The 27878-nt window shown below is 45.2% G+C and overlaps 1 long non-coding RNA gene and 1 pseudogene across 1 annotated transcript; one reads left to right on the plus strand and one right to left on the minus strand.

The window, feature by feature from the left end:
* The window catches only part of LOC148149271 (centrosome-associated protein 350-like), a 1440514-nt pseudogene that overhangs the window by 1082287 nt on the left and 330349 nt on the right, over window positions 1-27878 (minus strand).
* LOC148149277 (uncharacterized) lies at window positions 579-11034 on the plus strand. The gene is made up of 2 exons (XR_015758084.1): window positions 579-648; window positions 10158-11034. It is a non-coding gene; the product is annotated as an uncharacterized LOC148149277 (long non-coding RNA).

The following is a 27878-nucleotide window of genomic DNA, read 5'->3' on the forward strand; positions in this document are numbered from 1 at the left end:
TCAATCTGTTAGCAAGTGGGTTAGCTGGTACCAGCAGCGAGAAGGTCAGAAACCCTCTCTCCTGATCTATCAAGCAACAAATCGATTCACAGGAGTCTCCAATCGATTCACCGGCAAGGGCTCAGGGACCAGTTTCACCCTGACAATCAGCAACGTTCAGAATGAGGATGTCGCTGACTATTACTGTCAGCAGTATAGCAGCTCCCCCTACACAGTATTACAGATCCGTACAAAAACCTCAATAGGCACAGTCCCACTGCCTGTACTGACACATCCAGTTACATATAAATGTAAATGAACAAACTAACCCATGCTGGATTGTCACTGTCCACGACACACTCCAGTCTCTGTGGTGTCCACCATTTACTGAAGGAAGTTTCCCTCTTACACTCCATCGCCACACGTGAAGAACAGCTGCAAAACTTAACATTGAAAAATACATTTGACAAACCGCCCGAGCCCAGCTGAACACAACCCAGAGAGACAGAGACAGAAAGACACATGAATGAGGGAGAGAGAAAGAGAGTGAGAGGGAGAGTGTGAGAGTGAGTGAGAAAGGGAAGCAAAGAGCAGAGATTTTTGTTCACCTTCTGCACTGGGAGCTCTCACTGTGGCTTACGTTCGGGAAAGGAACCAAGCTCCGACTGAGTAAGTAAACGTCAATCCTCCGTTATTAACCCTGTCAATACTGAAACACACTTTCTAAAACACAAATGCTGAATTGTTGAAGGTATTAGTGAGAAGCTGCAGTGAATGAAATAGTTGATGAAGGAGCACTGTGTCTAACAGGGTGTCCAGCTGTATTTCTTTAGTTCCATTGTCCCTTTAAGCAGCAAGATATAAGTCAATTAGTTTTACTCACCGTGTGGAGGAGCTCTGTCCATTTGCAGCCTGTGGTCCCATTCCTGCAGCATGGAATGAAATCAGTGAGTAGCCTCCTGCCAGTCTCAGTGTGTCGGACACAGGCAGAGTTTGATGTGAGCTCTGGCTCCCTGTCCCAGTCTCTGATCTCACTGACCTCAGCAGCAGCAGCAGCAGCAGCAGCAGCACAGTGAGACACCGAGCTCCCACCTCCCCCAGCTTTAACTCTGCTCAATCACACAATCACAGAGTTGTTACAGTGCACACGGAGGCCGTTCCATCCATCCTGTCTGGACCGACTCTCCGAATGAGCAATTCACTGAGTGTCATTCTCCTGCCTTCTCCCTGTCATCCTGCATATTGTTCCTTTTCAAATAACAGTCTCATTCCCTTCGGAATGTTTAAATTGAAGCTGCCTCCACCACACTCTCAGGCAGTGCATTCCACACCTTAACCACTCACTGGCTGAACATGTTTTTCCTCATCTCACTTTTGATTCTCTCACTAATTACTTTAAATCTGTGCCCTCTCCTTCTCAATACTTTCATGAGTGGGAACATTTGTTCCATATTTCCTCTGGCCAGACACCTCCTGATTTTGAATTCCTCAAAAAAATTTCCTCTCAGCCTTCACTTCTCCAAGGCAGACAGTCCAAACTTCTCCAAAGTTTGTTCATAACTGACATTCCTCATCCCTGAACCTTCTATGGGAATTTTTTTACCCCTTCTCCAAAATATTCACATCCTTCATGAATTATTCCCCTTATCTATTCCCGTAGTCCCATTTGCTTGCATTTCGCTAATTTCCCCCATACCGTTCCTGTCCATGTACCTGTTCAAATGACTTTTAAATGTTGTTATCATACTCACCTCTACGACTTCCTCTGGCAGCTCATTCAATACACCCACCACCCTCTATGTGAACGAGATGCACCTCAGGTCCCTTTTGAATCTTTCCCCTCTTGCTTTAAACCTCCTCTGCTGTTTAGTTTTGGACTCCCTTACTCTGGGGAATAAACCTGAGCTAGTCATCTTATCTATGCCCATTATCATTTTATTAACCTCTAAAATGTCACCCAGCAGCCTCTGACCTTCCAAGGGAAATAGCCCAGGCCTAACCAGCCTCTCCTTATAACTCAAACCCTCCAGTCTCGGTGACATCGTTGTCATCCTTTTTACACCCTTTCCAATTTAATGACATCCTTCCAATAGCAGGGTGACTGGGAATGGGCCTGATCAATACCTTGGAGAATCGTAACAACTCCCACATGTAATGCTCTGACCGATAGAAGCAATTGTACCAAATGCTTTCTTCACCACCCTGTCTCCATGTGACACCAGTTTCAATCCTCTATGTGCCTCCACCCCTTGGTCTCCCTGTTTGACAACACTCCCCATGGCCCCACAATTAACTGTGTTAGCCCTGGCCTGGTTTTTGTACCAAAATGTAACACCTCCTTATTATCTCAATGTGTAATGTAAATGTACTTTCAAATAGCCTTCTTCACTGTCCATGAAACTACCAATGTTAGTGTCATCTGCAAACTCACAAACCATGCCTCCTATATTCTCATTCAATTTGTTTCTATAAATGATGAACAATGATGAACCCAGAATCAATCCTTTTGCCACATCGCTGGTCACAGGCTTCCAGTCTGAAAACCATTATCTATCACCACTCTCTGTCTCCAACCATTAAGCCAACTTTGTATCAGTTAGCTTCCCTGGATCCAACTTGATCTAACTTACTAACCAGTTGTCCATGCAGCACCTTGTCAAAAGTCTTGCTAAAGTCCATGTAGACAATGTCTACCACTCTGCCCTCAGCTATCGTCTTGGTCATGTCTTCAAAAAACTCAATCAAATTTGTGAGACATGTTTTCCCACTGGCAAAGTCATGTGGACTATCCTTAATCAATCCTTGTCTTTCCAAATGCATTTAGATCCTGTCTGTCAAAATCCCCTCCAACAACTTACCACTATCAGACTCACCGGTCTATAATTCCCAGGGTATTCCTTGCAGACCTTCCTAAATATCAGCACAAAATTAGCCATGCTCCAGTCTTCCAGCACATCACCCGTGGCTGTTGATAATACAAACGTCTCACCAAGGGGTGTCAAAGTCTCTTCCCAAGCTTCCCACAAAGTACTGGGATGGAGCTGATCAGCTCCTGGGGATTTATCTACCTTTATGAGTTTAAAGAACAGATTACAGCATCTCTTCTTCTGTAATATGGACTCTTCTCAATACATCAACATTTATTTCCCGAATTTCCTTCACTTCGATGTCCTTCTCAACCATAAATACTGCGGCAAAATATTAGATTGGTAACTCATTTATATTCTGTTTTAAAATAAAATATGAAAATTCTAAGAGTGAGACATTTGGAGGTGATCCATGGGATATGATCCATGGTCATGACTTTACTCTGGATTGTCCTTTGTCCTTTTCCACTGTCTCCCTAATCCTTGTGATACAATTCCCTAAATGTCCTCCCACTGATACTTGATCTACATGGGCCTCCTCATTCCCAAGATCCAGGTCTGGCAGAGTTTCCTTTCTGATTGGAATGGGAACACACAGTTGGAGAAAATTCACCCGAGCACACTCTCACAACTCTGGCCCCTCTCTGCCCTTCACACTGCTCCGATTTCATTCTATATTCTGATAATTAAAGTTACCCAAATGTGTGCTGTGAATTTCTTGCAGATTTCTTCCTCTACATCCTTCCCTCTAGTTGGTGACCGACAGACTGCACTGAACAACCTGATTGCACCTTTTTTGTTCCTTATCTCAAACCAAATCCATTCTGCCCTTGACCCCTCTGGGATATCCTCTTTCTCCAGCTCTGCACCGATCTTAACCAATCCCACACCTTCTTCCCCTTTTCCTATCTTTATTGAACACCTTGTATCCAGGAATATTTAACACCCACTCCTGTCCTCATTTGAGCCTCATCTGTAAGAGCAACAACACCAGACTTCCACTTGGTAATATGCGTCTGTAACTCCCCAGTCTTACTCCCCATACTCCACGCAGGCCCATACATGCACACAGTTAGTTGGATTTAGAAATTATTACTCTCTCCCTCACTGTGACCCGGCCAAGAAAGTTACTATTCCTTACTTAAGAGTATCTATCTCTTGCATGATTCTGTTTTCCTTGGTGTTCCTCCCTGATATTTCCTCCTGGTTCCTGCAGGCCCCCCTTCCATGTTCATTTAAACCCTCTCCAACAGCACCAGCAAATCACCCCACAAGGAGCTCAGTTCTGTTCAGGAGCAACCCATCTGGTCTATAGAGGTCACATCTCCCACAAAGTCATTCCCAATGTCCCAATAATCTCAAACGCTCCCACCTGGACCACCTTTCCAGCCTCAGATACACCCTGCCTTATCCTTCTGTTCCCATCCTCACTTGCATTGGTCACTGGGAGTAGTCCAGAGATTCACAATTTTGAGCTGCTGTTGCTAATTGCCTCCAGAGCTCCCTAAATTCTGACTGCAGGACCACATCCCCTTTCTCCCTCTGTCACTGAGACCACAACTGCTGCCTGTTCCCCCTCACCCTCAGGGTGGGAGACAACACACCATCCTGGAATCCCATCTGTAGCTGCAGAAACACCTACCGATTCCCCTCACTCTCGAATCTCCTCTCACTATCGCTCTTCCAGTCTTCCTTGTGCCTCCCTGTACAGCTGAGTCCCCGTGGTGCCATGGACTTGGCTCCGGCTGCACTCCCCAGATGAACCATCATTCTGATCAGGATTCCAAACTGAATCCTGGTTGGAGAGTGGGATGTACTCAGGGGATTCCTGTACTAGCGGCATAGTCCTGTTGGACTGTCTGCTGCTCCCCCATTCCCTCTCTCCCTGCATACTCTGAAGCTGCAGAGTGACCACATCTAGAAACGTGCTCTCCACGGAGCTCTCAGCCTCACAGATGCTCCACACTGACACCAGCTGCTGCTCAAGCTCCGAAACCCAGAGCTCCAACTGCTGTCACTGACCACACTTCCTGTATTCATGGTATTCCAGGAGCTGGGAAGCATCCTGAAGTTCCCACATGGAACAGGGTGCACACTCTCACCACTCCCTGGTTATCCCTTGATAAAGTTCTGATGACAAACAGCTCCAGCTGGGCTCAAATCCAGGCTTTTCAGTGTTCCAGGGTTTGGCAGAGTCTGTTCAAAAGACAATATGATAACAGAGCAGAATTAGGCCATTCGGCCCATCAAGACTGCTGTGCCGTTTGGGCATGGCTGACGTGTTTCTCACGAACATTCTCCTGCCTTCTTCCCATTATCTTTGATCGCCTTCCCAATCAGGAACCTATCAATGTCCGTCCGAAACACCTCCACAGCATGAGTTCCACAGATTAACCACCCTCTGGCAGAAGAAATTCCTCCTCATCTCAGTCCTAATGGATTATCCCTAAATTCTGTGGCTGTGCCCTCTGGTCCATGTTTCTCTTACTGATGGAAACATCTCATCCCCGCCCACTCTATCCAGGCCTCTCAGTATTCTGTAAGTTTCAATATGATCTCCGCATATCCTTAAGAACTCTATCAAGTACACATCCACAGTCCTCAATCTCTCCTCGACAGACCAGGCTGTCACCCCCAGGGTCATTCTCATAAACCTCCTCTGGATCTCCCCCAATGCAAGCACATCCCTCCTTAGATACAGGTCCCAAAACTGTTCACAATATTCCAAATGCAGTCTGACCAGAGTCTCATACAGCCTCAGCAGGACACACCTGCTCTTGTATTCTAACTCAGTTGAAATGAATGCTAACATTGCATTTGTCTTCCTAATTGCCAACTGAACTGACATATTAACCTTAAGTGAAATCTGAAAGAGGACTCCTAAGTCCCTTTATGTTTCAGAATTCCAAATTTTCCCATTTAGAAAACAGTTTGAGTCTCTATTCTTCCAACCTAAGGGCATAACCTCATACTTTCCCACTTTGTATTCCATCTGTCACTTCTTTGCCCGCTCTCTGAGTCTTTCCAAGTCCTTCTGCAGCCTCTCTGGTTCCTCAACTCCCTCTGTCCCTCCCCTCATCTTTGTGTTATCAGCAAATTTAGGAACAATGCCCTCAGTTCCTTTTCCCAGATCATTAATATATAATTAATTGTTACATGAATAGCTGAGGTCCCAACACTGCCCCCTGCTGAACTGCATGAGGCACCAGCTGCCATCCTGCAAAAGACCCATTGATTCCCACTCTCTATCCATGTCAGTACTGGGTTCCAAACCCCATGGGCTCTTATGTTGTTTAGCAGCCTCCTGTATGGCAACTTGTCAAAGGCCTTCTGGAAACGCAAACAGATCATGTCCATTGGCTCTCCTTTGTCTAACTTGCTCATTGATATTATTGCATATAATTCCCAGCTTCTCCCTCTCGAACTGCAGGGTGAATTGTATCACATTATGGTCACTGCCCTCCTCAGGGTTCACTCACCTTCAGCTCCCCAATCAGGGCTGCCTCCGGAATCACTAAATCCGGAATTATCTGTTTCCTAGTGGCTCTACCACAAGCTTTTCCAAAAAAAGTATCTCTTAGACATTGCATGAATTCCTTTCCTTGAGATCCATTCCCAACCTGACTTTCCCAGTCCACCTGCATATTGCAGTCCCCATGATTATTGTAATAATCCCTTTCTTACATGCGTTTTCTATCTCCTGATTTATTTTCTGATCCACATCCCGACTACTGAGAGGAGACTTGTACATAATTCCCATCAAGCCCTTTGCTATTTTGTGGGTCCTGAAGTTGACTCACACAGATTCTATGCTTTCCAAATCCATATTTCCTCTTGCTGTCGATGTAATTTCAGTTCGTCCTGACAGGGTAAACCTGCTCCTCCCTCACCCTACTCCCACCCCCTTCACATGTACCTATCATTAGAAACATAGAACATTGAAAATGGCTGCAGGAATCGGCCACTCAGCCCTTTGAGTCTGCACCACCGTTCAATATGATCATGGCTGATTACCCAATCTCATTATCCTATTCCCACTCCACCCCCATATCCCTTGATTCCACAGGTTCACAACATCGGAATAACTTAACCCTTAATCTTCGACTGTGACCCCGAGTTTTGGAATTTCCTAATATCAAGAACATTCTTCCAGCATCAAGCCTGTCAAATCCCATCAGGATTTTATATGTTTCTGTGAGATTCCTCTCATTCTTCTAAATCCCAGTGAGTACAAGCCCAGTTGATCTAGTCTTTCCTCATATGTCAGTCCTGCTGTCCCTTCCCTTCCAGTGAACCTTCGCTGGACTCCCTCAATAGCAAGAATGTCCTTCCTCAGACTAGGAGACCAAACCTGCACATAATACTCAAGATGAGGCCTTAATTCCGCAAGACATCCTTTCTCCAATACACAAATCCTCTCACTGTGAAGGCCAGCATGCCATTAGCTTTCCTCACTGCCTGCTGCACCTGCATGCCCCCTTTCAGTTACTGTTCCACCATGACACCCAACTCTCATTGCACCTCACCTTTTCCTAAACTTTCACCATTCACTAATAATCTGACTTCCTGTTTTACCACCAAAGTGGAAAATCTCACATTTACCCAAATTATATTGCATTTGCCAAGTATTTGTCCACTCAGCCAGCCTGTCCAAGTCACTCTGCAGCCTCTTAACATTCTCCTCACAGCACACATTGCCACCCAGCTGAGTGTCATCTGCAAATTTGGAGGGATTGCATTCAATTCCTTTGTCCATATCATTTATGTATATTGTGAACAGCTGGGGTCCCAGCACTGAACCCTGTGGTACCCCACTCATCACTGCCTGCCACTCTGAGAAGGACCCATTTATTCCAACTCTCTGCTTTCTATCTGCCAACGAGTTCTCTCTCCATGTCAATACATTACCTCCAATACCATGAGGTTTAATTTTGCTCACTAATCTCTTGTATGGGACCTTGTCAAAAGCCTTTTGAAAGTCCAGAACACAACATCCACTGGGTCCTGAGGGAGGGTCACTCAATCTGAAATGTTAACTTCGATTGCTATCCACAGATGCTGCCAGACCTGCTGAACTTTTTCATCAATTTTTGTTGTTCATTGATTCAGCCTTGTCCATTCTCCACTGATCACATCCTCAAAACCTTCCAGAAGATGTGTCAGGCCTGATTTCCTTTTAGTAAATCCATGCTGACTTGGACCGATCCTGTCACTGCTTTCCAAATGCTCGGTTACTGTATCTTTAATAACTGACTCCAGCATTTTCCTCATGTATAATTCCTCATTTTCACTCTCCCTCCTTTTATTAAAAAGTGGAGTTACACTGGATACTGTCCAGTCCACTGGAACTCTGTCAGAGTCGACAGAATGTTGGAAATGATCAACAATGTGTCCACTATTTCTACACCCACTTTCTTAAATACTCTGATGACTTGCTGGCCCCCGGGGACTTACAAGTTTTGATACCATCAATCTCCCCAAGACCATTTCCTGACTAACAAGGATTACCTTCAGTTCCTCCTTCACACTTGACCCACTATCCCCTCACATTTCCTTTCAATAGGATGTGCATCCGTGGATATTTAGTTCCCAGCCCTGATCCCCTTGCAGCCACGTCCCTGCACTACAGGCTCATTTACCTTGTTTCATATACTCGATGCATCTCGTACAACACCCTCAGTCATACACTGACTGCCTCCTTCTCATAGTTATCTCCTTTAGAAATCACAGAATCCCTACAGTGTGGAAGCAGGCCATTCAGCCCAGATTGACCCTCCAAAAAGCACCCCACCCACCCTACAATTCCCATGGATAATTCTCCTGACCGAAACAGCTTTGTGACAATGGGAGGAAACCCAAGTTTTCAGGGGTAGAATGAGTAAATCCCACACAGACAGTCAATTGGAATTGAGTCTGTGTCTCCGAAGCTGTGAGACAGCAGTGCTAACCACTGATCGACCATTCCACCCTGCGGTGCCTCAAGTTCGATTCCTGATCCTTTCCATAATCTCGATCCTATTACTTGGTCTGGATACTTTAATAACTTCTCCTGAGCTCCTACCTTCTTTAGTTAGTTTAAATTCCTCACAAACTTGATTTCCCTTGGTTTGTGTGGTGCCACTTTGTCTACATTATTCCGAATGCTTCATGTGTTAAGAGACAAAACCTTTAAGCTTGTTCTATATTGTTCTTCCCTGCACTTTTAAGTTTCCTCAGTACAATATGACATTCACAATACTCTGTCCCTTTCCTTTTATTTTCTAGTAACAATCAATTCCATCACTAACCAGTAATCCTATTTCCTCCTTTGACTTTCATTTTCTCATTTTCAATCGAACTGTTCTAGTTACTTTCTCTTTGAATCGTATTCAGGCTGATACTTATTCCTGAACAAACATCACTCAAAAATGTTTGTGGTTCACTGTTGCTTGTGGGATCTTGCTGTGTACAATCTGGCTTCCATATTTCCTACATTACAACAGTGACCACATTTCAAACAAGTCCCACACTGTCTGCAAATATCTTTAGGACAGCATGGATCTTTCTTTTCATTGGATGAACTGGGAGTCTTTCAGATGTGAAAGATGCTGTTCCAATAGAGCACAGTTCTCCTCCTGAACTACAGTTACTGCTATATATGTCCCTCTCTTTTGTGAAAACAGACCAAACGTTTTCACGAGGAACTTCCATCTCCCACCACTGCACACAAGTTCCCTTCCTGCTCTCGAATGGGCCTCATACATTCCTTCATTCTCTTGTTCTTTCTGTGATTATAAAACATCACTGGGATTTCCCTGACTTCATTTGGACACATTTCATCTTGTTTGCTCTTTGCTTTCCTCAGGTCCTGATAAATTTCACCCCTGCATTTTGTCTTTCAGCCACTTTTACCCAATCCCTGCCCAGTTCAGTAAAATGGTTTGTTCCCAAATGAAAACTTTTACACTTGCTCCGTGGTTCTCCATTTCCATCCCGACTCTCAATCTCACTGAGTTCTGATCACTGTCACTGAAATGCTCCCCCATTGAGTGCCCTTCTAGCTGCCGACATTCATTCAGGAAAGAATGATCCAAAACTGCCCCTTCTTTTTCACCATCACCCTCTCAGGGGCAATTAGGGATGGGCAATAAATGCTCGCCCTGTCAGTGACAGTCCCATCCCAAGAAGCAATTTTAAAAGGTCCTGTCCTTTTATGGGGTCTGTTAGGTATTAACTACAAATGTTCAAATGGATTGTTTTGCCAGTGAATGTTCAGAGTTTTTGAAGTCCCTTTGAATGGCAGGGATTAAAATTGTTTGTCTTGTCTTTCAGGCCGTGAAAACTCTCAGCCCAAGCTCACCCTGCTGCCCCCCTCCCAAGAGCAGGTCAATGCCAAGGGCACTGCCACCCTGGTGTGCCTTGCCAATCACTTCTATCCCGATGAGCTGGAGGTGCAGTGGAAGAAGGATGGTGCAGTCATTTCGGACGGGGTTCAGACCAGCAACTACCTGCGAGCTTCGGACAGCACCTACAGTGTCAGCAGCCTGCTGACTCTCTCTGGGTCTGACTGGGAGTCCAACGCTCGGTTCTCCTGTGCCCTCACCCACGTGACCCTCCCCTCGCCCCTCAGCAAGAGCATCAGGAGATCAGAATGTGTGTAGAGTGTTTGAGACAGTCCACAGAGGAGACACAACTTTAAATAGAACAGGGCTGAGCTGGCAGGACAAAGGTCATTGTCAGCACTGAATTTCAACTCTCTTCCTTCTTGGGATTGGCTCAGTGACATTTCTGAGGTTCAAGGGTGAAGGCAGGTCATTGGGATCATCAAAAGGAAGCTTTACTCTGTATCAAACCCCATGCCGAACCTGTCCTGGGATCGTTTTATGGGGACAGTGATGACTTGTGATGCCAAGTAAAACCTCTCGAAGATGCTGAAAACTATCAGCTGTACAAAACAATGTGAACCTCTGAAATTTCTGCTTCAGTAAACCAGATCTCCTTCCTGCTCAGCCGTCAGTTCGAATTTAAGCTTCTGTCACGACTTAAAGGGACAGGATTCTCAGGTTATTGAGAAAATCTCCACAAGTGTTTTCCTCAAGCTCCATTGTGGCTGTGATTTTGAGTAGCTTCCTCTGTCTGGGCTGTTAATTGCAGTCTTTTTTCTGTCAACGTAAATCTGGAAAAGGGAATAAAGATCAAGAAGATTCAGTCTCTGTCTCGTGTGTGCTTTGGGAATAGCCAGAGCTACTGGGAACCCTGCATTGATGAATATGATCAGCAGCATCTTGTTACTCAGAATAACAATTTCACAGGTTTTGGGAAATAAATATTCCTTAAATTAGACTTGGGTTTTCTTCACTCTTAAAGTGCGATGCATTGGTCCTGTTTGTCCCTGGAGTCAGATTGAGAATGTTAAATCTGGGGAGTCTGGGAGTCACGGCTGGGGAGGGCAGTCAATGATAAACTGGTTCCACTTTCTGCTGCCATATTCTGTAGCCCCTGGGGCCATCTCAGTGAGAGTCATCCAGGGCTCAGGGTGGATTACAGAGCAGATCATTGACCTGATTGTTGCATTCCTTAGTCCACATGTGACCCCAGTAATCTCATTCTAGAGCTTTAGTATAGTGGGAACCAATGGGGCTGAAATCTTATCCAAACAGACCCTCACACAGCGGGGAGGCTGCTGGTGGCTCAGAAACCCCTTGGATTCAGTCCCAGATTCCACTGTGGCTCTTTCATTCAAACACAGCATTAGCACACTGACACCACATTCAGAGGACAATCCTGAGATGGGGCAAGTTTGGTTCTTGATTCCAATGTGGGGAAATGGGGGTTGGATGTGAAATGTCTAGTCTGAAACTGGTACTTTATAATGAAGAATAGAAACTGTTGTTAGAATAAAGTCGTGTTGATGGGAGTGAGGAATATCTCAGTTGTCTGTCTCCAGAATCCACACACTACACACATCCTTCTGTCAGACCCTGAAGCCAGAGAAACTGCTCCTTGGCACCCTATATTTCTCTATCTTTCCCAGAAAAGGTGAAGTATTCTCTGCCTCAGTGATTCCCTGGGACAGGACATTTTAAAAAGGGCTGTGGGAAGGGAACTGTTGCCTCTCAATGACAAGCCAATGGAAGGATGTGGAGCTGGCTCTGTGAAATGTTCGGACACAGAGGATGACGCCAGAAGGAATTCAATGTTGTCACTCTCTCCTTTGCATTTGCTAAACTGGTAACAATTTCTTTTTGCTCACAATTTGCTCTCTCGAATTTGATCCACTTGCCTTTCTTACTTTGCTTTTTTTGACTTCAGTCTGTGGGTAGTTCCATCAAAACCCAATCTCCTCACACTCATCCTGGCCCCTGAAGAGATTAGAGACAAACTGCAAATGCTGGAATCCAAGGTTGACAAGCAGGAGGCTGGGAGAACACAGCAAGACTGGCAGCATCAGGAGGTGGAGAAATCGACGTTTTGGGTGTAAACCTTCTTCAGGAAGTGGGGTGGGTGGGAGCTGCAGATAAAGGGAGTGGTGGGGGCAGGGTGGTTAGGTGGGGATAGGTGGAGACAGGCCGAGGGTAGGACATGGTTGATCGAAGGGAGGGATAATTCTGGATTCATCTCTCCCATCGACCAATCAGGTCATACTCTCTATCTTTCTCAATCTATCCTCACCTCACCACCTCGCTCCCACCCACCCCTTTATCTGTAACTCCCCTGACACCTACCCTCCCCCTTCCTGAAGAAGGATTACACCTGAAACGTTGACCCCTGAAGAGATTAGACGAGGTTATTTCATGGAATCAAACCATCGAGCCCATCAATCCTGAAAACAGATTCCAACATTGAAGTCCCATTTGCTGGTTGCAAATGTAAAGTCTCTTTCAGGCTGAAAGAAGGAAGCTTTCAATTGAGAAATGAGTGAGCTTAACCCAGATCCTGAACAACAGCACTTCAGAATGGAGTGATATAAATCAGAAGCAATATAAATACAGGGCAGCTTATATACTGCAGCTCGCACTGAGTGCAGCCAGCACAGAGGGGAATGCTGGGGAGTTTGGTCAGTGTGGGAGTTTGGTGAACTCAGGGAAGGAGTCCACCTTTGCTTTTCCAAAGTGGTTTGGAACTGTCACTTCAGCTGCTGGGAGCCTGCACATGCACTTGGTTTGAATGAAACAAAATGGTAAACAAGAAAATAGGAATCTGGAAATTGTTTCGTGTGAGGGAATGTGTAAATAGACTGCTTCAGGACATGTCCATTAGGGGAGGTTAATAAATGGAAAGTACTGAAACTTCAAAACAGAGATTGAAGACAATTACTGGACCAATGAAGGAATGGATATTTTTCAGTTGTCAGTAAGATCAACATTTCTTTATTGCATTGAAATGATTCAGGGTACATACATCTGCAGTGGATGTATAAAACGACAGGACCTCCCATTCAGGGAGTTTGGAATGAAGGCTGAATTGAAAAAGCAGTGATATATCAGGGAGTGCCAGAGATACCTGGAGACCTAGTTCCAGAAGGAAGTTATAGGCCTCAGGACTGCACAGTTCAATTCCATGTGTAGTAAGGGGCAGGAGGGTACGACACACGAGGGAGGCAGATACTTGCAGAATACTGTGGGACAGGAAAACCCCTCACTCTTCTAAACCCCAGCGAGAACAAGGCCAGCCTTTCCAATCTTTCTCATCTCACAGCCCCCTCATTCCAGCGATCAATCGGGTAAAACTCATCTGAACCACCTCCAATGCATTTATATTCTTCCTTCAATAAGGAGACCAAAACTACACACAATACAGTATTTGAGATGTGATCACACCAATGTCCAGGAATAACTGAGACATCACAGTCTCACTTTCTGGTCCCAAATCATGCCTACTCTTAATTTTCCCAGCGTTTTTACTGTCCATCTTTAATTGTCCTGGACAAGATGGTGCTGAGCTGCCTTCTTCAACCGCTGCAGTCTGTGTGCTGGAGGTAGACTCATAATGTCCTTAGGAAGGGAATTCCAGGATTCTGACCCAGTGACGATGTTTCCAAGTCAAACTGGTGAATGGCTTGGAGAGGAACTTGCTGGGGTGATGCTGCCCTTGTCCTTCTTGATTCAAGTAATCATGGGTTTAGAAGGTGTTGTCTCAGGACCTTTGGTGAATTTCTGCAATGCATCTTGTAGATAGTACACACAGATGTTACTGAATGTTGGTGTGGAGGGAATGGATATGTGTGGAAGTGGTGCCAAACAAGCGGGCTAAAATTTGATAAACAAAATTTAAATAAAATAATATAAAACAACCTAAAATGAAATAAAATAAAATGTTGCTGCTTTTTTGATAAAACATCACTGAACCCCAAATATTAACTCCTCCCTTTTACATGATAATGAGGAAAGAACTCTTGTTGGTGCAGTTTTTTTTTAATCATCTCAGAATAGTCAAAGCTGTGAGCACAGAGCAGTCACGTTCCCGGACAAGATGGTGAGGTCCCGCAGACAGTAAACGAATGACGAGACATGTCTGTTTTGTTGGCACTCGTTGAATAGCGAGCAGGATACCCGAGGGAATCTCTTCAGAATGGGATCTTGTCGAACCCCCTGAGGTGGGGATGGGGGTGGTCAGGGTGTGGTGGTGGTGGAGCGTCAAATGGTGGAGCCAGAGACTGTGCAACTTTCAGCAGTGCACCTCGGTCTCAGCCTGGATTCTGTGCTCTCATTTCTGAGGTGGCTTTCAATCCGATGACCATTTTGACGATGAGGCAGGAGCATTGCCCATGAAGCCACGGTCAGTAACAATGTAAACTGTGTGGCTCTGAAAGCCTGAGTCTGCATCTCAGCTCAGACGATATCATCTCATTCATCAAATCTGTTTCTGCCCCTCTGCAGGCTGACCAGGCTGTCGGTGCCTTTCCAACACTCCCACGTTTCCTCCTGTGTCACAGCTCATTCTCCTGAGGGATAGTTGTGCTTGGAGTCGAGAAGTGTGGGGCTGGGAAAGCACAGCTGGTCAGGCAGTTGTGCTCAGGCCGAGGACATCACCTTGTCCCTCTGTCAGATCCTCTTCAAGAAACTCATGGCTCACCACCACCGCTCAACAGTTAGGGAAGGGCAACAAGCAAGGATGGAGATGGGGACGCGATGCCTCAAGTGCTGTTCTCTGCAGTTTGGGGCACGCTTTGACAGCTGTTTGTTAGATCTTTGAGTGTAATTCATTTTTTGCTGATGCCAGTGATAATCCAAAGGACACTCCACCTTTCAGTCTGACAAACCAGGGTCACCCATGTCATGGCTCTGTTTCTGGCCGAGGCTCCAGTCTTTCAAAGAGATGAATTCAAGCCTCACCAGTTTGATCATTTGAATTGTATGCCATTTATTTTGATTTCTCCTGGGATGGGGTGGGGGTGGGCGTTGACGTGTCGGTTATTTGTTGCCCTTCCCGAATTGTCCTGGAGATGGCAGTGGTGAGCCATGTAATATCTGGGAAGCAACTGATAGATCATTCTCACTGGAATCGACTGGAATGAATGTGGGTTTATTCATGGCTAATGGAAAGAGTCATTACCCATAATCCTCAGCTGCTGTGCAAGTACTCTATAGTTACTAGAAGGCATTTGTGTCTCTCTGCCCGAACAATACAAAGTCAGAAGTCACACAAAAGCAGGTTCTAGCCAACAGGTTCATTTTAAATCACAAGCTTCCGAAACGCTGTTCCTTTATCAGGTGTACCCCAGTCCACCATCGACATCCCCACATTACTGAACAGTACAAATAAACTGGGGCTTTGAGAGGATCTAACCGGCTCCATCTGGAGAATCGTGGGGAGAGAGAGAGAGAAAAAAGAGAACAGCTTTCGGACCAGGATACTTATCGCATCGCAATGAAAATGCCCTGCATGCTATGATATATCCAAACGGAGTACTTTGGTGTGATTTTTGATTGTCTCCAGATTGTGCTTTTTTTCATTCTATGATACACGTGGACTATGTCAGTATTGGGTATCACAAAGCATGTTTGGTATCACAAAGTATGTTTCCTCCATTGAACAGTTTCCAACACACTCTCTCCATCTTGCTTTAATCCTTATTGACTCTTGGACATTCCCCCTACACTCTCATTCTGTCCTGGTCCCAGAGGAATTGATGGCCTGAGTTCATGACCCCGCACTGTGTGAAGGTTGGTGTGAAGTGAGGCCAGTGTGTTGGAGCTTGGGCCCCTGCCTCAGGCCCAGGTGCAGGGGCCTGTTCAACAATCTGCACATTGTCCTTTTTCTCTTTCTGAATGAACTGGATCAAGTTGCAGTAACGAGCTGGCAACAAGGTGTCTTGTCTAAAATGTTCCCCGCATTAAATACAGAACTGGCTTAGTTACAGGAAACAGAGGACAGTGATGGAAGGATAGTTTTCAGAATAGAGGGTGGAGACTCATGATGTTCCACAGGGTTCAGTGGTGGTCTACATAAATGAATTGGAGGAGGGCATAGCTGGTCTATTTAGTAAGTTTACGGTTAATACAAAGATTGGTAGAGTTGTGGAAAATGAGAAGGTTTGTCACAGGATACCGCAGGATATAGATCAGTTGGCTGCTTGGATAGAAAAATGGCAGATGGAGCTTAATCCAGACAAATGTGAGGTGATGCATTTTGAAAGGTGATGTACAGGTGGGAATTATACAGTGAATGGCAGAATCCTCTGGAGTATTGATATGCAGAGAGATCTGGGTGTGCATGTTCACGGATCACTGAAGGTGGCAGCACAGAGAGGTAAAGCAGTAAAAAAGGCTTATGGCATGCTTGCCTTCATTGGAAGGGACACTGAGTATAAGGATTGACAAGTTATTCTGTAGCTTTATCAAACAATAGTTAGGCCACACTTGGAATATCGCATGCAGTTCCGGTCAGCACACTACCAGAAGGATGTGGATGTTTTGAAGATGGTGCATAAAATGTTTACCAGGGTATTGTCTGGTATGGGGGATTGTAGTTCTGAAGAAAGGTTGGATAGACTGGCTTTGTTTTCATTGGAATACGGGAAAATGAAGTGTGTCCTGATAGAAGATTACAGAGTTGTGAACGGCATAGGTAGCATGGAAAATATGAGGATTTTTTTCAGGGTGTATGCATCACGTACTCAGGGACAGAGGTTAAAGGTGCGGGGGAATTTAAAACAGATGTGTGAGATAAGTATTTTACACAAAGGGAGTTGAGTATCTGGAACACACTGCCAGAGGAGGGGGTGGAAGCAGACAGAATAGAATTATTCAATAAATAAATAATGCATGAATAGGAAGGGAATAGAGGGCTATGAATCCTGTAGGTGAAGACAGTTTCTGTGAGGAAGGCCAAACTGTGTCAGCACAGGCTTGTAGGGCCGAAGGGCCTGTTCCTGTGCTGTATTGTTCCTTGTTCTTTGGTCCCTGCTGTTGACTTGGATTCTCGGGAGCCAGCTCCGTATGAAGAGCCTGTTCTCATTCTTTTGTTGGAGTTCATGGGGCAGCGCTGCTTCCTTGCTGCGTCACTGATCAAACCAACAATGCGGAAAGCCTCTTGATATTTTAAATACACTGTCTGCAGGAAAATGTTTGGCCGAGGTTTTAATATTGTTTAATAAGATAATGACGTCAATACACCAGTGTTGTTTACGGCTCGGAACGTTTACCATCATGGTCCAAGATTTAAATGCACCATCTCTCATTTGTGATAATACAGTTTTCAATGTTTCTCTCCCCTTATGTGTTATGAAGAGGTTTGCAAACATGTTTTGATGAGGACAATGCATCTTCAACATCGTATGACGGAGTGGGTGTCTGTTTGAATTCACACTTGCAATAATACAGTTTTAAATGTGTCAGTGTTACTTTCCCCACTCTCTGGGGGATATCGCTGCCACTATCCCCATTCCACCCTTCACTCTCGGGGTGATACCATTTTTAACATCCTTTCTGTCTGAGAATGTCATTGTTCTTGTCCCTCCCTCTCTCAGGGACTGGGTGGGTGTTTCACGTGCACCTGGTTTGTTAGATCCATTCTTGTGAAATGGGTAATCCCTGTTTTACTCTGGTAACAGTGAGTTAAAGCCCGGCACAGTTCACCCTTCATCTCCATCATATCTCAGGGCCTAAGGTTGGTCAGTACTGTCTGGCACCAGATCAATCCCACCACTTCCCACAGTTTTCCCTCTTTCCTATCTTTACTGGACACCTTATATCCAGGAATCCCCAATCCCGGATCTCTGTTAGAACCACAACATCAGATTTCCACTTGACAATCTGCATCTGTAACCCCCCCAATACTGTATTATTAACCCATTTCAGTCTGTATCCCATCAATCAGGGACCCTAATAGGCAAAGGCTGTATTTAAATAATCTCAGTGACTGTGGAGACCTGGTTGGGAACAATCAGCAGGATCAGTCACACCATTTGCATTCTGCACAGGGCTCGGGATTCCAGCGGACCCATTGTGCTTGGGTCTGGGACTGAGGAGCAAGAGCAAGGCCTGTAATCTCTGGTCTCTGTCCCTGATTTGTGGGTCCGCTCTGATGGAGACCATTGTGAAAGCCATAGTCAACATCGCCACCTGCTGACCTGGAGAAGCAAGAACATGCAGTGCTTGTGGGAATAACCTGAATGTGATCAGAGGACAAGGTCAAACATCATACGACACCAGGTTATAGTCCAACAGGTTTATTAGAAAATACAATCTTTCGGAGCCTTGCCCCTTCTTTCAGGTGCTCAGAGGAGCAAACAAGGTGAATTTAATCAACAGAGAAAACAAACTCTGCTGTTCATTTCCTTCTCGGTTGTCTCTGTTCTCCTCAATGACATGAACAAGAGAAAAGGCAAGAATAAAGAATATAAGGACACCACACCAGTGACCTCCGAGTATGTGAACAATACTTGGTGAGAATATTTTCCTGCTTTTTCAATGTTTGGTATCAATTCAAAGCAGAAAGAGTCTTTCTCTCTCCTTCCCTCCTTGAAACGTTTACTGAGATGATCAAACACAGCAACAGTTCATGTGATGGGTTGAGGGGATTGTCTAATGATCGAGGGAGGGGACTGGGTCAGGATTCCCTGGAATTTAGAAGGTTGGGAGGAGATTTCACTGAAACATTTTAAATTCTCCAGGGCCCTGACAGGGTAGATTTTGGAAGGAAGTGCCCCTACCTGGGTTTGGAGATGCCGGGGTTGGACTGGGGTGTACAAATTTACAAATCACACAACACCAGGTTATAGTCCAACAGGTTTAATTGGAAGCACTAGCTTTCGGAGTGCCGCTCCTTCCTCAGGTGAAGGTTGGTGAAGGAGCAGCGCTCCAAAAGCTAGTGCTTCCAATTAAACCTGTTGGACTATAACCTGGTGTTGTGTGATTTTTAACTTTGTTCCCCCCTACCTGGGGATTCTAAAGCAGAGTCACAGTCTGGGAATAAGGGATTAGGCATTTAGATCAAAGATGAGGAATGGGTGGCACAGTGACTAGCACCACTGTCTTACAGCACCAGGGAGCTGGCTTCCATTCCACCCTGAGGTGATTTTCTTTGTGGAGTTTGCTTGTTCTCCCCATGTCTGAGTAGGTTGCCTCCGGGTGCGCTAGTCTCCATTCTCAGTCCAAGAATGTGCAGGTTAGGTGAACTGGCCATGGGAAGTGTAGGGTTACAGCAATAGGAGAGGGGTGTGGTTCTGGGTGGAATGCTGCTTGGACTTGATGGCCTTCTTCCACACAGTAGGAATTCTATTTATCCTATCCATGCCCCTCATACTTTTGTAAACATCTATAAGGCCTCCTCTCAGGCTCTGATGCTCCAGAGTAAACAGCCCCAGCCTGCTCAGTCTCTCCATATAGTGCAAATCCTCCAACCCTGGCAACATCCTTGTAAATCTTTTCTGAACCCTTTCAAGTTTCCCAATTCCAGTACTCAATACTCTGACCGATAAATGAAAGCATACCAAACACCTTCTCTTTCCTTTCTCCCTGCGACTCTACTTTCAAGGAGCTATGGACCTGCCCTCCAAGGTCTCTTTGTTCTGCAACATTCCCTAGGGCCTTACCATTAAGTGTATAAGTCCTGCTAAGATTTGCTTTCCCAAAATGCAGCACCTCACATTTATCTGAATTAAACTCCATCTGCCACTTCTCAGCCCATTGGCCCATCTGATCAAGATCCTGTTGTAATCTGAGGTAACCTTCTTCATTGTCCACCACACCTCCAATTTTGGTGTCGCCTGCAAACTTACTAACTGTACCTCTTATGCTCATATCCAAATCATTTATATAAATTACGAAAAGTAGTGGACCCAGCACTGATCCTTGTGACACTCCACTGGTCACAGACTTCCACTCTGAAAAGCATACCTTCACCACCACCCTCTGTCTTCTAGCGTTGAGCCCGTTCTGTATCCAAATGGCTAGTTGTCCATGTGAAATCTAACTTTGCTAACCAGTCTCCCATGGGGAACCTTGTTGAATGCCTTACTAAAGTCCATATAGGTCACATCTACTACTCTGCCCTCATCAATCCTCTTTGTTACTTCTTCAAAAAACTAAATCGTGTTTGTGAGACATGATTTCCCACGCACAAAGCCATGTTGACTATCGCTAATCAGTCCTTGCCTTTCAAATACATATACCTCCTGTCCCTCAGGATTTCCTCCAACAACTTGCCCACCATCGACGTCAGGCTCACTGGTCTATAGTTCCCTGGTTTATCCTTACCAGCTTTCTTAAAAAGTGACACCACGTTAGCCAGTCTCCAGTCTTCCAACACCTCACCTGTGACTATCGATGATACAAATATCTCAGCAAGAGGCCCAGCAATTACTTCCTTAGCTTCCCACAAAGTTCTAGGGTACACCTGATCAGATCCCGGGGATCTATTCACCTCTATGCGTTTCAAGACATCCAGCACTTCCTCCTCTGTAACATGGACATTTCACAAGATGTCACCATTTATTTCCCTACATGCTATTCCTTCCATATCCTTTTCCACAGTAAATACTGATGCAAAATAGTTTCTCCCCCATCTCCTGCGGCTCCACACAAAGGCTGCCTTGCTGATCTTTGAAGGGCCCTATTCTCTCCCTAGTTACATTTTTGTCCTTGATGTATTTGTAAAATTTCTTTGGATTCTCCTTAATTCTATTTGCCAAAGCTATCTCATGCCCCCTTTTTACCCTCCTGATTTCCCTCGTAAGTATATTCCTACTGCCTTTATACTCTTCTCATGATTCCCTCGATCTATCCTCTCTATATCTGACATATGCTTCCTTCTTTTCCTTAATCAAACACTCAATATCTTTAGTCATCCAGCATTTCCTATACTTACCAGCCTTTCCTTTCACCCTCACAGGAATATGATTTCTCTGAATTCTTGTTATCTCATTTCTGAAGGCTTCCCATTTTCCAGTTGTTCCTTTACCTGCGAACATCTGTACCCAATCAGCTTTTGAAAGTTCTTGCCTAATACCGTCAAAATTGGCCTTTCTGCAGTACAGAACTTCATCTTTTAGATCTGGTCTATCCTTTTCCATCACTATTTTAAAACTAATAGAATTATGGTTGCTGGCCCAAAATGCTCCCCCATTGACATCTCAGTCACCTGCCTTGCCTTATTTCCCAAGAGTAAGCCAAGTTCTTCACCTTCTCTACTGGGTACATCCACGTACTGAATCAGAAAGTTTTCTTGTACACACTTAACAACTTCCTCTCCATCTAAACCCTTAACATGATGGCAGTCCCAGTCTATGTTGGAAAGTTAAAATCCCCTACCATAACCACCCTATTATTCTTCCAGATAGCTGAAATCTCCTTACAAATTTGATTCTCAATTACCCTTTGACTATCAGAGGGTATTGTTTGCAATACAATCCGAAAAAAGTCATAATCCCTTTCTTATATCTCAGTTCCACTCAAATAACTTCCCTGGATGTATTTCCAAGAATATCCTCCCTCAGTACAGCTGTAATGCTATCCCTTATCAAATATGCCACTCTTCCTCCTCTCTTGCCTCCCTTTCTATCCTTCCTGCAGCATTTGTATCCTGTTAAGGCCTCATCACAGAATCCTTGTGGAACATCATTCAAAATGTGTTTTTTTTCCCTGTCGTCTGTCATCTGTCTCCTAACCAAGTCAAACATTCATCTTCAATCCCATGGGTTTTAACTTTGGTCAGCAGATTGTTTTGTGGAAAATTATTGCTTATTTCTGAAAGTTGCTAAGATTAGACGTCCTATCAACTATTTTAGTTAATGCATTTGGTTTGTTAGTTAGAAATTACCCATCACAAATCTTTGTGGACAATTTCCAATTCTCTATATGAGAAGGTGCAGCATGGTAGCACAGTGGCACAGTGGTTAGTGCTGCTGCCTCAAAGCACCAGAGACCTGGGTTCAATTCCCACCTCAGGTAACTTTCTATGTGGAGTTTGCACATTCTCCCCGTGTCTGTGTGGGTTTCCTCCCACAGTCCAAAAATGTGCTGGTTAGGTGAATTGGCCATGTTAAATTGCCCATAGTGTTAGGGGAATGGGCTGGGTAGGTTGGTCTTCGGAGGGTCGGTGTGGACTTGTTGGGCCAAAGGGCCTGTTTCCACATCATAAGTAATCTAATCTTCATTCTATCTGCTGTTAATTATAGATTCCAATGAAACCCTCAAAAGAGATGTTAGATTGACCAGTATATAATTGTGTTTCCAGATCAGTAGCTGTGTGGAATCACACAGCGAGCAGCCAGTGAACTTGACACAATCAGGGACACCCCCTGGTGCTGAAGGTCATGCTGCTGCTGGTAAAGGTCGCATTTCAACTGAAACTGCACTCCCTCCCTACACACTCCCCTCTTGTCCCCACATGCCTCACTACAACCCCTGGAGATGCCATCCAGCACCTTGTGCCCTCGCTCAGTCTCCATTGACCTTGTCTCCATTAGCCTTGAACCTCCTTCCAAGCACTGAAGCTTGAGCCATTTCCTCTGACCCTTGATCATGTGTCTGCCATCTTGGAACTGACTAACCTGGTCACCATTAACCTGCACTGCCCTCTCAGCAGGGTGCATAGATTGATTCAGCACAGAGAAGGCCCTCAGGCCCATTGAGTCTGCACCGGCATAACTGTCACTAAAGGCACTATAATCCCAATTTCCTGCACTTGTCCCAAATCCGTGAATGTTATGATATTTAAATGTTGTAAGCTTTCCACCCTTCACTACCTTCCCTGACAGAGGGTTCATGTTTATTGCTTATATCATGTCAGGCTCAAGGAGGTTAACGAAAGCTCAACTCTTTGGGTTTTTGCTGTGGGTGGGTTGGTGGCTCGGTGGTTAGCCCTGCTGCTTGACAGCACCAGCGACCTGGGCTTGATTGCAGTCTCACGTGACTGACTGTGGGGTTTGCACATTCTCCTCATGTCTGTGTGGGGTACCTCTGGGTGCTCTCGTTTCCTCCCACAATCCAAACATATGCAGGGTATGTGGATTGGCCATGCTAAAATTGCCCATAGTGTTCAGTTAGGCACATTAGTCAGGGGAAGTATAGGGGAGGGGAATGGTTCTGGGTGGGTTACTCCTTGGGTCTGGTGATACGTGTAGGCCAGACCAGTTAAGGACAGCAGTTCTCCTTCCCTCAAGGACAGTAGTGAACCAGGTGATTTTTGTTTCTGACAATCACCAATGGCTTCATGGTCATCTGATTTCCAGATTGATACTGAATTAAAATTCCTCCACCTGCAGGTGGGATTCAAACACAGGTCCCCAGAACTTTACTTGGTTCTTCAGGTTTACAGTCCAGCAATGATACCACTCGGCCTTTTCCTATCCCAGTAGTATCCTCGCCTCTGAGCCTGACACTGCTGTGGAATGCAGCTCTCTCCATAGAGTGGTTCACATGACAGTGTGATAAAGGCAAAAGAAAAAAAAAAGGAAGAAAAAAAAAGAAATAAAAAGGGGAGTGTCAGAAGAACTGATACTCTGGGACCTGACTCTGAATAACAACCTGCCGACCAACCCCCTCCTTCTGTCACCCTCAATCTCCCCATGCGTACTCTTGATGCCCCTTCGATCCAGCTTGTGCTGCCTTTGGGAGAGGTTGACCTTCCCTCCATCACCCAGGAACGTGGTCATCATCCCAGAGGAGCATAGTCCCACTTGCCCATTCGAGACAGAGACGAATGGTGGTAGGTTTAACCTGAGGGTCACCACAGCTGAGGCAGGGGGAGAGAAGTTGACATCTTCATTAATCCACTGCAACCCCTCTTGGGGCTGCAAAAATTCAACCTCACTCACTCAGACAGCTCCCCTCCCTGTAAGGTAATATTGCTGCACCTCGTTGAGGGCTAATTGACCACTAAAATATGACTATGGCTCGCCAGCATTGGCTGAGCAGGCAATCACTGTGACCATGACCCTGGCTCCAGAAAGTCCCCTTGTAATTGGGGAGCACATTAGGGAACACAGTGCACACTGCATCTGAAATGCCTCCCTTACTGAGAATACACTCTCAGCATTCACCTTTCTAAGCTGCCATCTCAATTTATTATCAATTCTATGTCCTATGATCATGCCCCTGTAACTAGCTGATGAAGGAGGAGGGCTCTGAAAGCTTGTACTTCCAAATAAACCTGTTTGAATCTAACCTGGTGTTGTGTAATTTTTAACTATGGCCATCTCAATGAGGTCCCATCTCAGACTGGATCAGCTGAATTGTTGTTCGTTCATGATTTGAGAAGCTTAAAGCCTAATCTTCAACCCCCAGCACAAAGCCCATTCTCTCTGCATCGTTATGAGACAAATACCTCAGAGAGACACTGACAGGCTGCACTAAGTAACATACACAGGTAGCACTGAATCACTGAGTAACATGCTCACACTCCATGCTGCCTGTAGGTGTCTCAGTGTGAGCATGTCACTCAGTGCTGCCTGTAGGTGTCTCTCTGAATGTGGGTGTGTTACTCAGTACTGCCTGTAGGTATCTCTCTGCGTGTGAGCATTTTTCTCAGTGCTGTCTGAAGGTGTCTCTCCAAATATGGGAGTGTTACTTAGTGCTACCTGCAAATGTCTCTCCAAATGTGAGTGTGTTTGTCAGTGCTGCCTGCAGGTGTCTCTCTGAATAACACACACACTCAAACTCAAACTCAAACCTCAGAGAGACATCAGCAGGCAGCATTAAGTAATACACTCACACTTAGACAGACACACAGCCTTCAGTGTCTATGAAAGGCCGAACATCATTTTCCGGTGCTACCCAGCATGCAGCAGAGAGTGCACAGTGCAATCCCACCAGCTGGGTTTGGACCACAGAGTGATGAGTGAATGCCTCAGATTGTAATTATTGAGTCGCAACAGCTTTCAGTTTCTGTTCTGTTTGGAATCATTTAACCTCCACAGATTCCGGATCAAAGGGATCATTTGAAAGTGATTGGTGAAAGACTGTCAGTATCATCTACAACTGATGTGTCATTGATTGACAGGCCAATAGCTAATTGTGACAATGACTTGCTGAAATGCAGCCAATCAGCTAAGGGCAGTTGTCCACTTCCAAAGTACACAGAGGCGGGCTGCCTTAGAGTGGTCGGAAGGTGGGAGGGGCGGGGGCTTGCTGGGTCTGTATTGTCTGCACTTTTGTATGTAACGGTATTGTCTAATGTATAAATGTCATTGTCACTGTCTTGTCATACGTGGAACTGGGATTTGAGGTTTGTCCTCCTCTCCCTGTAAAATGGTTGAACGGTAGGGTTCGGGGCCTAGCTTTGCTGCTCCTCTCCCTTGTAAAATTGCTGACTTTTGTGTACAGCTGTCAATGTTTTTTGTAAACTGGTTTGTAATTTGTTTAATAAAATAATATATCCAAAGTACACAGAGGCGGGCTGCCTTAGAGTGGTCGGAAGGTGGGAGGGGCGGGGGCTTGCTGGGTCTGTATTGTCTGCACTTTTGTATGTAACGGTATTGTCTAATGTACAAATGTCATTGTCACTGTCTTGTCATACGTGGAACTGGGATTTGAGGTTTGTCCTCCTCTCCCTGTAAAATGGTTGAATGGTAGGGTTCGGGGCCTAGCTTTGCTGCTCCTCTCCCTTGTAAAATTGCTGACTTTTGTGTACAGCTGTCAATGTTTTTTTGTAAATTGTTTTGTAATTTGTTTAATAAAATATATCCAAAGTACACAGACAGCTTTGCCCTTTGATGTGAAGGGCACTGCTTGTCACTGGCCACTCGGGTGTTTCCTTTCTTCCTGGTGGTGGAAACTTAATAAAGATTCGTGCACCTTGTGTCTTTCACTGTGTCTCACACCTGCACACACACAACATGGGGGCTGGGGAGAAAATAAGTCCAAAGCACACAGGGACAGAGACCCAATATTCTTTATCTTTGTTCCCTTTTCCAGATTGACATTGACAGAAAACAGACTGCAATCAACAGCCCAGACAGAGGAAGCTGCACAAATTCACAGCCACAATGGATCTTGAGGAAAACATTTGAGGAGATTTTCTCAATAATGTGAGAATCCTGTCCCTTTAAACAGTGACAAGACCTTAAATTGGAACTGATGACTGAGCAGGAAGGTGATCTGGTTTACTGAAGCAGAGACTTCTGAGGTTCACATTGTTTTTGTACAGCTGACAGTCTTCAGCATAGAACATAGAACATAGAACAATACAGCACAGAACAGGCCCTTCGGCCCACGATGTTGTGCCGAACATTTGTCCTAGCTTAAGCACCCATCCATGTACCTATCCAATTGCCGCTTAAAGGTCACCAAAGATTCTGACTCTACCACTCCCACAGGCAGCACATTCCATGCCCCCACCACTCTCTGGGTAAAGAACCCACCCCTGACATCTCTCCTATACCTTCCACCCTTCACCTTAAATTTATGTCCCCTTATAACACTCTGTTGCACCCGGGGAAAAAGTTTCTGACTGTCTACTCTATCTATTCCTCTGATCATTTTATAAACCTCTGTCAAGTCACCCCTCATCCTTCGCCGTTCCAACGAGAAAAGGCCTAGCACTCTCAACCTATCCTCGTACGACCTATTCTCCATTCCAGGCAACATCCTGGTAAATCTTCTCTGCACCCTCTCCAAAGCTTCCACATCTTTCCTAAAATGAGGCGACCAGAACTGCACACAGTACTCCAAATGTGGCCTAACCAAAGTCCTGTATAGTTGCAACATCACTTCACGACTCTTGAATTCAATCCCTCTGCTAATGAATGCTAATACACCATCGGCCTTCTTACAAGCTCTATCCACCTGAGTGGCAACTTTCAAAAATATATGAACATAGACCCCAAGATCCCTCTGTTCCTCCACCTCACTAAGAACCCTACCGTTAACTCTGTATTCCGCATTCTTATTTGTCTTTCCAAAATGGACAACCTCACACTTGGTAGGGTTGAACTCCATCTGCCACTCTTCAGTCCAGCTCTGCATCATATCTAAGTCTCTTTGCAGCCGACAACAGCCCTCCTCACTATCCACAAATCCACCAATCTTCGTATCATCTGCAAATTTACTGACCCACCCTTCGACTCCCTCATCCAAGTCATTAATAAAAATTACAAACAGCAGAACTGATCCCTGCGGAACTCCACTTGTAACTGGGCTCCAGGCTGAATATTTGCCATCTACCACCACTCTCTGACTTCGACCGGTTAGCCAGTTTTCTATCCAATTGGCCCAAATTGACCGACTGTGTGGAGTTTGCACATTCTCCCCGTGTCTGCGTGGGTTTCCTCCGGGTGCTCCGGTTTCCTCCCACAGTCCAAAGATGTGCAGGTCAGGTGAATTGGCCATGCTAAATTCTCCGTAGTGTTATATAAGGGGTAAATCTAGGGGTATTGGGTGGGTTGCGCTTCGGCGGGTCGGTGTGGACTTGTTGGGCCGAAGGGCCTGTTTCCACACTGTAAGTAATCTGTAAGTAATCTAATCTAATCTAATCTAATCTAATCTAAATCTAATCTAATTTCCCTCTATGCCATGCCTCCTGACTTTCCGCATAAGCCTACCATGGGGAACCTTATCAAATGCCTTACTAAAATCCATGTATACTACATCCACTGCTCTACCCTCATCC

This window comes from Chiloscyllium plagiosum, unplaced genomic scaffold (assembly GCF_037043375.1).
Source record: "Chiloscyllium plagiosum isolate Xiang-an unplaced genomic scaffold, Cpla_swu_hap1 HiC_scaffold_9, whole genome shotgun sequence".
NCBI lineage: Eukaryota > Metazoa > Chordata > Chondrichthyes > Orectolobiformes > Hemiscylliidae > Chiloscyllium > Chiloscyllium plagiosum.